This window comes from Uranotaenia lowii, chromosome 3 (genome assembly GCF_029784155.1).
Source record: "Uranotaenia lowii strain MFRU-FL chromosome 3, ASM2978415v1, whole genome shotgun sequence".
Classification (NCBI taxonomy): domain Eukaryota; kingdom Metazoa; phylum Arthropoda; class Insecta; order Diptera; family Culicidae; genus Uranotaenia; species Uranotaenia lowii.
In genome coordinates this window covers 165,088,667-165,102,540 of record NC_073693.1, presented here as the reverse complement: position 1 = coordinate 165,102,540, position 13,874 = coordinate 165,088,667, and positions in this window count along the sequence as shown.

Sequence of the window (13,874 nt, the reverse complement as noted above, 5' to 3'; positions counted from 1 at the left end):
TAAAAGCACTCCGTGCCACATCGTAACGTTTACTTTTTTTTTTACCATGTATTGCAAAGTTTCTGAGGGCACTCCGTGCCATATTTTATCAACCCTATTTCTAGAGCACTTTAAATTATTTTTCAAGGTACTCTGTACCTGAAAACATAGACACTCTGTGTCACCATCTCACAGTACTCCGTACTATCAAAGGTACTCTGTACCAGAATCAATTTACGATAACTTGTTTTATTTTCAAGGCACTCCGTGTCAAATTTTACTGTATGTAATCTTGGTCACCTGTCTAATTATCTAAGATTATTCGAATCTCGTTGAAAGTTAGTGACGCTTTCCCAAAACACGTTTGGTTTTAATTTTACCGTGCGCCGCCATTTTGTTCTTTCAACGAATTCAATTTTACTTTCCTTGCTCCTATATAACTGACAATAATAAATTCGAGTTAGTTTACTCACCTATCGACTGCGCCATTGTGGTGTTCTTCCATTTTCTTCACCAGATAACTAGAAACTTGTCCTTATAAATTCTTGATTGACACGACACCAAAATATCAAAAACTTCACTTGAACATCCGTTGCCACCAAAATTACTTAACAGAATGACGAGATTTCGAACCGCTCTCAGTGTTCAGCAGTCGTCTCTCTCTTGATGATTTTATCTCTCAACGAAGCCCTGTAGCGTTTTTAGTTTTGTCCTTATAGTACTTTTGAGAAATGATCATTTTCAAACCCAAGAAATAAAAAGAGCGTATCTAAATTATTGATTTTCGTGTACAGCAAATATCAGACAAATCTTATTTCCCATTTGATCGCGAAAGTAATTTATTCATCAATTAGCTTCCAATATTTCCTACAACAACATCTTCCAATTCTTTTCAACCAGGTATTACCATAGGATTATTTGTCGTTTCATTATATACTTTTAAAAAGATAAGCGGTAATTGTTAACTAAAATACATAAAGAGGCTAATTATAAAAATAAACTCTGTATGTATATTCTTCAGAAATTTTTTTACAATCACAATGAAATGTGCATTCTTCAAATGAAGCATGGAAATACTTCGCATCTGAGTAGATTCAATATCAGATCGCTGTAAGCTTTAATAAGAAATTTTGAATTTATAATTTGGAATTAGAAATAACATATTTTGATAACAATTACCTTTGTATATAAAAAAATGATTTCAATTTAGGAGGAATTAGATTTGATCTAAAAATAGCGCATTGAGTTATAATTTTGTTTGGAAATTACTTTAAAAACATCATATTTTTTCAGACAAAAATCATGACAAATGTTAGTTTTTAAAAGATTCATCAATTTATAATTATCTTTGCACTCTCATTTAAGTTAAAAAAAAAAAATTATTAATTATTTTAAGCTAATTTAACAGCTAAATTCAAGAATGTCGGGAATTCCCGGGAATCCCAAAATTTTGGAAGCTTTTAAATTTCAGGAAATGTTCAAAAATTCTTGGAAATCCCCAAAGCCAATAAAGAAAACAAAATTTACAAAAAATAACCCAACTTCAATTGGAAAAAATGGGTCGTACTATACCATGGATATATTTGAATAAGACTTCGTTGCTGATTTTTCAACTATGACTAAGAAATCCAAAGACTTCACAAATAATTAAATAAATAAATTTCAGAAGATATAAAAAAATAATGATAAAATAAAATAAAAATAGTTTTGTTTGATAAAGGATGTATTTTAAAAATCGCTGTTATTTATAAAATCAAACACCTTCTTACATCATATAAACAATGTTAGATAGAAATTGGAAAACCGTTACGAAACAAACTGACAATTCCAGAAAATTACAGGTAAATGTTAGTAATTTACAAATTTGCCCAAACGAACAGTCCATTGCTTTTTTTTAAGGAATTTAACAGCAAGCTGTCATTCTTCCCAAATAACACTTCATTGCAAAACAAAAATTTAATTTAATATAATTTTGAAGAAAAGTTTAATTTCATTTTCTTCTTCTGAGATGGTGGTCTCTATCACGGACATCTCTTTGATTGTACATGTCTGAGCGCATCTCGTAAATATTTTTTTACGGATGTTTATAACCAGGGTAAAAGCTGCAAAAAATTGGGAAGAAGGAAGCCTAGGTCCTTCTGCCAACAGGGAAAATCCAATCACCACAACCAAGAGGAAGGAAGCGCCTGGTCGAAGCAGCGGTTCGACAATCGATTCAAAACCGACAACGTTGAAGATGGTGACCGCCCGCAAGCTTGTCGAAGTCTCGCTGTTTGGAGACGAGTGCGAGGCAGAGAGTTACGACAACCGGGTCAGCTTGTTGTACCTAAACCAAAAAGAAACGTTTAATCAATAAAATTGATCATTTCAAAAGTATTAATAAAATGATTACTAACAACTATCTCTTCATCAAAAGTTTAACCGACTCTGTAAGATAATTGATAATGAGTAGTTAAGTATGACAACTTTTCTCTTTTACTGTGTGATACGCAAAGTTCATACAACAAGTGTTAAGCGAAATATTAGTTATTGTTAAAGCCTTGCTTAGAAGTGAATCATGTCTTCAAAACTGTTTTTTAAATATTGTATTGTACTCACCTACTTGCACAAGCATTGCATCTGGAACATCCAAACGTATTTCATCAATGCAGGTCCCGAGAAAAAGAATAAACGTCACAGTTTTCAGAAATTCAAAAACTATTACCTTCTGATAGGACATCAGATCTTTGAAATTCACGTTATTTTGAATTTTTTCTGAATTATATTTACTTAGGTTATCCAAGGCAATACCAGTAGCTTTTTCAAAGTGATAACTTAGCATCTTCCTACGTCGTATAATTGGAAATTTATTTAAGTGCTCCGCAATATTTTGTTCATCATTGAAAATTTAACGAACAAATGGTTGACTTTTTTTAAGTAACCATTCATCGGTAACATTCGGCTTATCGCGCAGATGCAGCGAATATACATGCTGATTTTTCTTTCCAATAATCTTCGATGGTTCCGCTTCTTACAAGGCGATGTTTTCGGCGTTTCGGAAGTTGTTTCCACAATATCTTTTTTTATAGCTAACGCGGTTTATCGTCTTTCTAATAAGAATTTGATTCGAACTTCATATCTGGTGCTGAACGTTTCTTGTTACATCGCAACAATTTGACTAATACAGACATGACTCTCCATACACAATTTGATCCAATTTTTCGCAAAAGTGACTACCACCAAGCGTCGACATTGCCTACCAATAATAAAATGCAAAGAATTGAGCATGGTAGCCATGAGCTCTTGACCTTTGTTATGAAAGTGTAAACAAACATCCCAAACAAATAGGGCTTTTGCACAGTGCATTAGTATTAGTAAGCCGTTGGGCAGACACAAGTGACAGCTTAACCCTCATCCGCATTAGGGTGTCATTTTGACACCATTGCAAGTTTGAAGGCTTGTAACTTTTTTCAGAAGCTTCAAAATACAAAAATTTCTTCGGGGACCCTAAATGAATTCAAAAGTTCTTCAATATTGCATCTTTACTTTTTTTATGGACGAACCCTGGAAGCCTGGACAAAAAAACTCCCTTTTCCGACTTTTGGTGTCATTTTGACACCACAAAAGTAAAATCTATTTAAGTAGTTTGAATTATTATGAACTTCATATAAAACTTATATCAATAGAAACCTTGTAATGTCAGTGAAATATGTTTAGAACATTATATACAGCTAAAGTTACAAGTTTTCTCGTTATTCAGCATGAAAGAAAAAAAATCTGAAAAAACATGCCTCACGAAAACTGTTGTAATTCATATGTTACACGTCCAAAAAAATATTTGCCTTATGCATATGAAAGCTGAAGTTAATGCCTACATCATGAAGACAAGAAATATTTTTTTAAATTTTTTTTAATAAGATGGCCCCAAAAAGTTAAAAAAAGTGGTCTAAAAAACCTACTTTTCATTCGATTGCTAGTAAATACTGTTTAAGCGCTGGTAGAGTTTTGAAAAAAATATGACTACAAAATGTATTAAAATTCCAACATTTTGCTGTCTTTAGATTTTTAATGCAACAAAAATTGAATTTACTGAAATTTTTCAAAGTTCACTACTTTGCGCGATTTTTTTACAAATTGAAATTTCATCTGTTTTTGTGGTCCACCGTCAGGTTGTACCCGGATTATCGGTGCTTTTACTTTGTTTGGACCAACCAAGAGTATATTCATTGGAAAGCACATTTAATCTTCATTCTAGTGAGGTGCTGCAATTCACGCTGTGAGATTTTACAAAAATATGAAAATTATAAACATAAAATCATTCCTGAATTTCTAGAACCACAAGCACCTCGTCCAGCAAAACGTGTTTGTTTGCTCTCCGAGTAGGTACGGTGGGTGGTGATTCGGGCAGAGAGCGAAGCCGACAGACGAAATAATGATGCGTGTCGTGACTAGCAAACGAGAACTACTGTCAATAGAAAATTTCCAACCGAGAAACGTACGACACGCATCATTATTTCGTCTGTCGGCTTCGCTCTCTGCCCGAATCACCACCCACCGTACCTACTCGGAGAGCAAACAAGCACGTTTTGCTGGACGCGGTGCTTGTAGTTCTAGAAATTCAGGAATGATTTTACGTTTATAATTTTCATATTTTTGTGAAATCTCACAGCGTGAATTGCAGCACCTCACTAGAATGAAGATTAAATGTGCTTTCCAATGAATATACTCTTGGTTGGTCCAAACAAAGCAAAAGCACTGATAATCCGGGTACAACCTGACGGTGGACCACAAAAACAGATGAAAACTTTGAAAAATTCCAGTAAATTCAATTTTTGTTGCATCAAAAATCTAAAGACATCAAAATGTTGGAATTTTAATACATTTTGTAGTCATATTTTTTTCAAAACTCTACCATCGCTCAAACAGTATTTACTAGCAATCGAATGAAAAGTAAGTTTTTTAGACCATTTTTTTGAACTTTTTGTGACCATTTCATTAAAAAAAATTTAAAAAAATATTTCTTGTCTTCATGATGTAGACATTAACTTCAGCTTTCATATGCATAAGGCAAATATTTTTTTGGACGTGTAACATATGAACTACAGCAGTTTTCGTGAGGCATGTTTTTTCGGATTTTTTTTCTTTCATGCTGAATAACGAGAAAACTAGTAACTTTAGCTATATATAATGTTCTAAACATATTTCACTGACATTACAAGGTTTCTTTTGATGTAAGTTATGTTTAAATCGGTCCAACACGCCAAAAGTTATAACGATTTGAGCTTGTGGTGTCAAATTGACACCACAAGTGCTGATTAGGGTAATGAAATCTAATGCGGATGAGGGTTAATGCAAAATGAATACGATTCGAAGGAAGAAAGTTATTTTCGAATTTATTTTTGAAAGCTATCGAAAGTTTTTCAATATACAGCGCATTTTTGAGAAGTCAGTGCATTTGTTTATTTTTTTCTTAATTTGCTTTCTGATTTCGAGTGAGGTGCTTTGAAAAAATGAAGATTTTGTACAGGATACGACCGTTTCCTAAGGATGAGAAGAAAATATTGCTAAAGATCTTTATAAATTCCGCAACGAAATCACTTAGCTTCATCCTTTGGGTTCGCTGCTATGCTGGATTGTCAACGTTTGTGAATAAATCTTTTTTTTTTCGTAATAAAGCAAAAAATACCTTTCGAACAAACAAATGGTTTTTTACAATCAACGATGACAACTTCAGTCTTTTTCTTCATCTTAAATTTTAAGTTCATTTTAAATAAAATTAAGTTTGGCAATTTCGAAAATTAAAGAAAGTTTGATCATGAAAGTTATTGGTTTTGATTCCGGAACATAATAAAAACAACGCTCAAATTCCGGTGCCGTTTCTCGAAACAACCATACTTGCGGATGAAAGCCAGGTGGTCCCTCCGGATGACGATGGTCCGCTGCATCTTCGTCTTACGTTCCACCTCGGTCAGGATACGACTCCGAATCGAGATGTGACCGGTGAAGGGACATTTCTTGTCGATTTAGATTCCGGCGATGGCTTTTTGGGAGGTTTTGAAGCCGAGACAGATGCTGCGGTGCAGACGGACACCCTTCTTCTTGTTTGCGGTTCCGGTTCATGCCGATTTGCTTCTGGAACGCTCGCTCGATTTGATCAGCTATTTTGATATTGAGAAGGGTTTTCCTCGACAAAATCTGTAATAAAGTTTTGTTATTTTTTCTAGGATTTGTGAACTGTATAGCTTACCTGTAGAAAATTTGATAAATTAGAATAAACAAACTCGAATAACAACAAACGGTTACCATGTGAATATGTATTTCAATTTTAGTCGAATTGACGAAAACAAAATCGCCAGCTTCGATTATGTCAGCTATGTCCTGTCTGTATTAGTCTGTGGTATTAGGTTGTTTGGAGCCAACCTGTATACACATCTCAGGTGGCGATGGAAATCCCGTGCTATGTGTTAGTAAAAGTTTTTTTTTTGTAAACATTGTACACGCTCGGCCATATTGAACCATAAATGTTTGAAAAATAACCATAATCGAAGTTTTGTGGATCAAGTCGTTTTATGAGTTTTCAGTGAAAACTCATAAAATGAGATTTCACGGACAACTTGGATTATGGTTATTTTTCAACCGTTTGCTAAAGCTGAATAATGGTTATAAAATAACCGTTTTCCGAAAAGAAAAAAGCAGGAATCGATTTTTAAAGCTTAAAAGAAGGGATTCCGAATTAAATACAAAGGATCAATGCATTTAAGCAAACATGGTGTGTTAATAGGCTGAAATTATTTATTTCTGTTCAATTACGTATCAATTTTTCTACAGAAAATTTCAATGTCTACGTAAATCATATTTAAATCGGTTGAATTCCATCCTTCAAACCAAGGCACCCAGTTCCGGAAGTCTGGATTAGCACGCTGGGCAGCTTTTGTGAGAATCAAACAATGGATAAACTCGTTTCGGAAAATTATTGCACCTGGTGCATCAGTTATTCCGATTCCAACAGTCACGTCAGGTCCCAGATCTTTTCAAAAATCGTTAGGCTTTCTCAGAAATTTTCCTCTTCTGGAACGATGAACAATCTTCCGGTTCAAGAAAAATCGTAGATGAACTCACCCAGCGGCTGCAGTTTTTTTCAGGGATTTCAAAAATATTCCCCTACTGGAATTAGTTTAGCAGGAAGAAAACTCCGCCAGAAAGTCCAGCTGCTTAAAATAGTCCATTCGTTCATCGTAACGCTCTCAGGATTCTCTGGAACGACACTGACAATATGGACCGTAAATATCGCATAATAATTCAGTACAACAATTAAAATTTACCTGATCGTGGCCATAGATTTGAATCTTTCTATATTTTTCCTCAGTATCCCGAATGTTATTGAACGACAAATGAGTCAAACTAAACAAAACAATGGCGGACCGCTCAAAAAGTTCATGCGCTAAAATTTTAAACCATTATTTTGGTTTTCCACCAGAACTAAGAAAACGGTTGAAATTTAACAGTGCATTATGGTTAATTAATAACAATAATCGAAGTTTTAACAAAAAACTCATTAAACGGTTGAAAAAAACTCGAAAATGGTTATAAAAAAATGAGCGTGTAACCATGACTATTCGTGACGTCAGTTGCATTTTCAAACAAACAACAAACAGCGAAAGCTATAGAGAAAAAAATCATTGCCAACTGCTGTTTACGATTCTCGCCTAGGATACATAAACATCCTGGCAAGTGACGTAGGCTTTGTTTACCTTTTTACTTTTTGAATAACGAGTTCTGTAAGAGTGTGCGTGTTTGTTCATCACCTTCTTTGTACCACATTGGTTTGGAGCTTCCTGATCACTTGTACGAGGACTGATTGAAAGTGGGATGTTAAGAATTCTAGCGTAACATTTCAAAAGGGCGAAACTGCCAAATGTGAACAAATCGAGTTAACGGTCATTCCGGATGCACGTGGTTGCACTTTACCTAATAAACGCGGTTTCATCTTAAAATCAGCTTATTGCCGTCGGAATTTAGCGTCGATTTTCTCCTGGATTCTGTTAAGAATCAGGGTTGTACAGATAAACGTTATGCCAGTTACCGCACTCTGTCAGGTTTCCTTTCTTCGGAACCTTTACGAGGATACCCTGCATCCAGTCGGCCAGGAATGTTGCAGTATCCCAGATGTCAGCGAAAAGACGGTTCAACATTTGTGTTGACAGGGCTGGGTCGGCTTTCAACATTTCAGCAGGGATGCAATCGATCCCCGGTGCTTTGTTGGATTTCATGTTTTTGATTGCAGGTTCTATTCCAGCCAGCGAAGGCGCTTCCGAGTTGACGCCATTTATGCGACTTACAGTTGGCGCTTCGAGCTGCGGGTTCTGTTGGCCATCGCTATTCGTGACTCGGAAGAGTTGTTCGAAGTGCTCAGTCCATCGTTTGAGCTGATCTGTTCGATCGGTCAATAACTGACCTGCTCGGTCTTTTAGCGACATTCTTGCATTTTTCCTTGCACTACTAAGGCGACGAGAAATGCCATAAAGTAATCGGATATCTCCATTGGCGGCGGCTCTTTCTCCCTCTTCGGCTAGGGAGTTTGTCCAGGCTCTCTTGTCTTGTTTAACTGCCTTTTCCAGCTTCGCATATCGTAAGCGTGCGGCTGCTTTGGCTGGCCCGGTACATGCCTGCTCAATTCTGACTTTCGCCTTTCTCCGATCATCGACCATCCTCCAAGTTTCATCCGACATCCATTCACTTCTTCTTCCACAAACTTTACCGAGAGTACCATGACTCGTCGTAATAAAGGCATTCTTGATTCCATACCACTGCTCTTCGACTGTTCCGTCTGTAGGCAACTCCGAGGCTCGGGATTCTAGCTGTTCAACGTATGCCCTTTTAACCTCTGGATTTTCCAACCGGCGGACGTCGAATCGACACCCGACTTTCTCCTCGCGCCGTTGGACACGCGCAACTCTCAGTGTATCTCGCCAAAGACGAGGTGATGGTCAGATGCAGATGTGGTCAATTTGATTTTCTGTTCGGCCATCTCGGGATACCGAAGTGACCTTATATGCTGGTCGATGGGGGAAGAGCGATCCACCGATCATCATGTTGTTGTTGCCACAAAATTCTACAAACATCTCTCCGTTTTCGCTCATCTGTCCTAGGCCATGGCGCCCCATGATGCGCTCAAGGTCTTGATTGTCGGAACCAATCTTTGCGTTGAAGTCGTCCAAATGGATTTGAATGTCACCCTTCGGAATTTTCTCTACCACGCTGCTGCTCTTTCTCCGTCAAATCGGCAAAGTCAGTTGGCGCATAACACTGGACCATTGTAAGGTTTCTAACCCGTGTTCTAAATCTGGCTACGATTATTCTTTCGTTTATCGGTTCCCATCTAACGAGGGCCGCGTAGGCCTGCGGGCTTAACAGGAAACCAACTCCTCGTTCCCGAGAAGCATGTTCTCCTCGTATGCCAGAGTATACCAGTACTTGCCCTGACTGTGTCTTGAGTTCTCCAGTATTAGGCAAACAGACTTCGCTCAGTCCCAGAATTTCAAGCTTGAGGCGGCTAGCTTCTCTAGCAAGTTGTGCGAGTTTGCCTTGTTGGGCAAGGGTTAAAACGTTCCAAGTTCCAATTCGTGTCCGTGTTTTTATGTTGTTTATGCTTGATTGCATAAATATGCGTTTTTGGAGGCATTCGTGTATACAAAAATTTGGTCTAATTTAAGTTTTCAAGCGGATATTCAAGATTGTTAATTTTTGTCAAAAGTACACAAACGGAACCTAACGTCTTTCATTGATTTTTTTTTCGATAAAATGGAAAAAGAAGATTACAAAATCTCAACATCAATTTTAAGTGGTTGGTTTGATGTAATACTATTATCTAAAAATATTCTCTCAATTCACTTTAAACTTAAGTTATCAGATATTTTAGCGAATTTTATATTTTGTTTTCTAAAAAGGAATTTGTCGGCCTTAGCGGTGAAAAGTGATGTCCTTTTTAGTAGGGACATCTAAAGATTATGAATTTTTTATATAGATGGATAGAAGGTTAGATGAAATGAAAGTTGGTGAAAATGAACGGGTAGAATTTATTTAGAAGCATTATCATCACATATCAAATTTTTGTTCCTCACGGGCCAACTACCGTTTCGCATCCAAACCCCGGATGTAACAAATGCGAAGATTACAAACTGAGAAGGCCCGTAAGGAACAAAAATTTGATATGTGATGATAAAAAGGACATCACTTTTCACCGCTAAGGCCGACAAATCAAAGTAACATAAATACAAGCATTGCGATGGTTAATCTTCATAAAATAAAATTTTTACATTTGTTCAAATTAATGTAGGAATAAAATGGTTCACGGTCAAGAGTTCGGATCTTTAGATTTAGAACGCGTTGCTTTTAAGGTTAATAATAACTTTATTAAGAAGCTAGCGTTTCGCAAGAGGACCAGTTCTTTGGTCTTCCTCTTGAGTACTGAATACCCCTCCACTTTCTACTGATTCCACCAAAGTTCAGGAACATAAGGAATAGAGAAAAAGCATGGTCTCGGGAGAGCAAAGGATTGGTCTAGGAATGTGCATTGAATTTTCAATTCAACATTCATGATTTTTTTTTATTTCCTAGAATAAATAAAAAAATGGGTTTTAATCTGGTAGTATGGAACACTGAAAAATTGTCTGTGGATTTCAGCATTTTTGGCTTTCCCCTGGAATGATATTTTATACTTCTATGAAAACAAAATATAACATCGAGTTAGGAACAGAACTTAAATCAGTTGATTGAAATGCTTTAAATTATTTTTCTTCATTTATTTGCCCAGATAATGTACATATTAAAAATGTTACTTTGCTCAAAGTATGAAATGAGCAACAAAATTTTCAAGAAAAGCAGGTGCCGTCTTTTTTTTATATGGCCGGAACAAATTTGAAATCCATCTTTTGTCACTTGGAGTTGAAACATAACGAGGAGGGAGGGGGGGGGGGGGGGGTGTTGGTCTATAATAAAAATCAATTCAAATTTTTGGAAAAAATGGACAAAAGCTGGCTTGCAATAAACTTGTATACAAGCTACATTGCACAAAATCAAAAAATCGAGAAAATTTAGATCAAACATCTAAAGAAAAAAAACCGTAAACAACAGGTGATATTACTCCCATCTTCTATAGTACGGCTTTCGCTCTTTCAACTGTATCAAATGTATCAAATTTTTGTTCAAAATGCCTTAATCTTTATACATCCGCACTTCTGGATTTTGGGAAAAATCGAAGTGACAAAAAAAGAATTTGATATATGCTCCGGAATAATAAAAACCCCATAAATGCTCATTACTCCAGATAATCCTGATCAAATTTATGTAAAAGATTGATTGTTTAATGTAAATTATTCATCCTGAACATATACTCTCCAATGAACCACTTAGCTCGTAGAATACTATTTCTTGTCTTGGTACAATCAGTGATGTGAAGTTTTATTGATTTTTTTGAATGAAATGATAATCACTCTGTTTGTGACATTCTCACTCTTTTCTCTCAATTTTTATCACTGTCTTCTACTTACAAAGCCAGGAAAATTTCCTATTAAATCATGTTATTGACATATGGAGTTGGATTAACTCTAAAGGGAAGACGAGCGTTTTCACAGTGATAAGTATGATTTTGTCTTTGAAAAAAAAAACTATTAAAAAGGTTGAAAAATCTTTAAAAAAATTAACTGTTCTAGACCCCCGGGGGATTATTTCAAATTTGGGCTCAAATGAAAGCAGAAAATCCCAGCTTTCGAATGGTGCAAAAATTAGCGATGCTAATTTTAGATTAATAAAATGGTTCCACTAGAGACACCGTGAGGCCAGGCAAATCCGGGCATTCGATTTCTAAATTTTAAACTCTAAATCAGGTAATACCCGGGCAAATCCAGTCCAGTACTGCAGCTCTTCAAATTTTCTAAATTTTTGTAATGAAATTTTTCGCTCATTCAACTCAAAAAGGTTTCCGACTCCACTGGTTTGTAGAAGTAGCATAAGTTACATATTTTTATACGTTTTGATTCGTGAACTTACTAGAATGAGTTTTACGATTTGTTCGTAGGCTTCAATTTCTGAAGGTTTGTTCAGAGGAGCAATTCTACAATTCCTGTGTTGTGACCCAGTTGTCTGGGTTTCCTCTCAAGCTTTTCATATTGACATTATAGCACTCTATTTTTGCAACACATTTAAATATCTGAATTTACAACTTATAAACTCCGAAATAATATTCTGATGCTAAGCATCAACACGCCCCAACATCGCTTCCCAGTCACAACATTTATGCTCGCTTCTCGGGCCTGCCTGACCATAGATGCCACACCTACCGATTTTTCGGTATTCATACCGATTTTTGAGCAAATTTTTATCCAAGAATCGGTATATACCGAATACCGATTTTTGACAAAACATACCGATTTCATACCGATTTTTGAGATTTTGATACAAAATGTAAAATATATTTCAGTGTAAGCGAGACTACCGAAAATATTGGGTTTCTGTTCAATTGAAGACGACATAATTATATTATTTGGCGTTAGCTCAGTAAGAAACATTTGATGCTTTTATTATAAGTGTACTTTTTCAATATTTCAATTGAAACTCTCAAATTTTAAAGGAAAGAAGTATTTTGTTTTTGATAGTCGAAAGTTTAAAGATAAGTCTACGACACGAATAAAGTTTTAACTATCCGTTGGAATTTGAAGGTGATTTTTCCATTGAGAATGTTGGAAAACTGTCGTTTGCTATAAAATATTCTATGATATTTATAATTACGCCAAGATAACCAGCGGAAATTACTCTAATGAGGTTGAGTATGTATGAGTTTTCAGAATTTTGAAAACATAAAAAAATTGTAAAGAACACTCTATAAGGATTACACCTACAAGGAATCATGTGTTAATCGATAACATGAAGAAATTTAATGATTGAGAATATTACAAAGAGGCTTCATGATTTTTTTAAATAGAGAATTCCACAAAAAATTGAAAATGCGATTTTTTCAAAATTAGGGCCCACAGAGCCAAAAGAGTATAAGAGCAAATGATCTCTGAGTTTATAATACGGAACGATTTTTCATGTTTCAAACTATATTTCGTGATTTCTTCAGATTTTTAGAAATTTATTTTCATACCTTTATGTTCGAAAGAAAAATACAAATTATTTAAATACGTATGGAAAATTGCCAAACACAACAGCTTTAAAGCGTTTTTTCTCGAAATTTGCTTTGTGGCGTTTTTGGCATCAATGCAGTAATTTTCTAAAAATAATAATAGAGAAGAAAAAACAGTATAAACCTTCTAAGAACTCTTAAAATCAAATAAAAATATATAAAAACAAAAAAAAAACGAGCACACAAAATACTATAATATGATTTAATTCATCGACTTTTTCCGGCGGATTTTTGTTTGTAAGGTTTGAAATATTGTAAATTTAGATAAAAATTCATTGTTTAAAATATAATTTGAGTGTCCACTGAAGAGGAGCGAAAGCCATAGTAGCTCGAAACGTCTGGACAACTGGTAAAAACGTTTTTGATTCTAAAATCCGCCAAAAAACGTCGATGGATTAAATCACATTAAAGCGCGGCGATACACAAAATTCCAAAATGCTATAAGGCATTTATTAGAAAAAGTATTAAATTTACAGACTTCAGAATCACTATCGAAAATTTTTTAATCGCCATAAAATACCGATTTTCATACCGATTTTTCGGATTTCCATACCGAAAAAAGATTTTTTTGGGTTCAAAAATACCGATTTAAATGTGGCATCACTGTGCCTGACACACCTCCCGTCGCCAGTATTCAGGTGTATCACCGGCATGCGCCTCTCCCGCCGTCCATCCAAACGGGAGGGCGGCAGCATGCGTTTATTTCAGTTAGTCGGTAGTCGAGTTGAGCGAG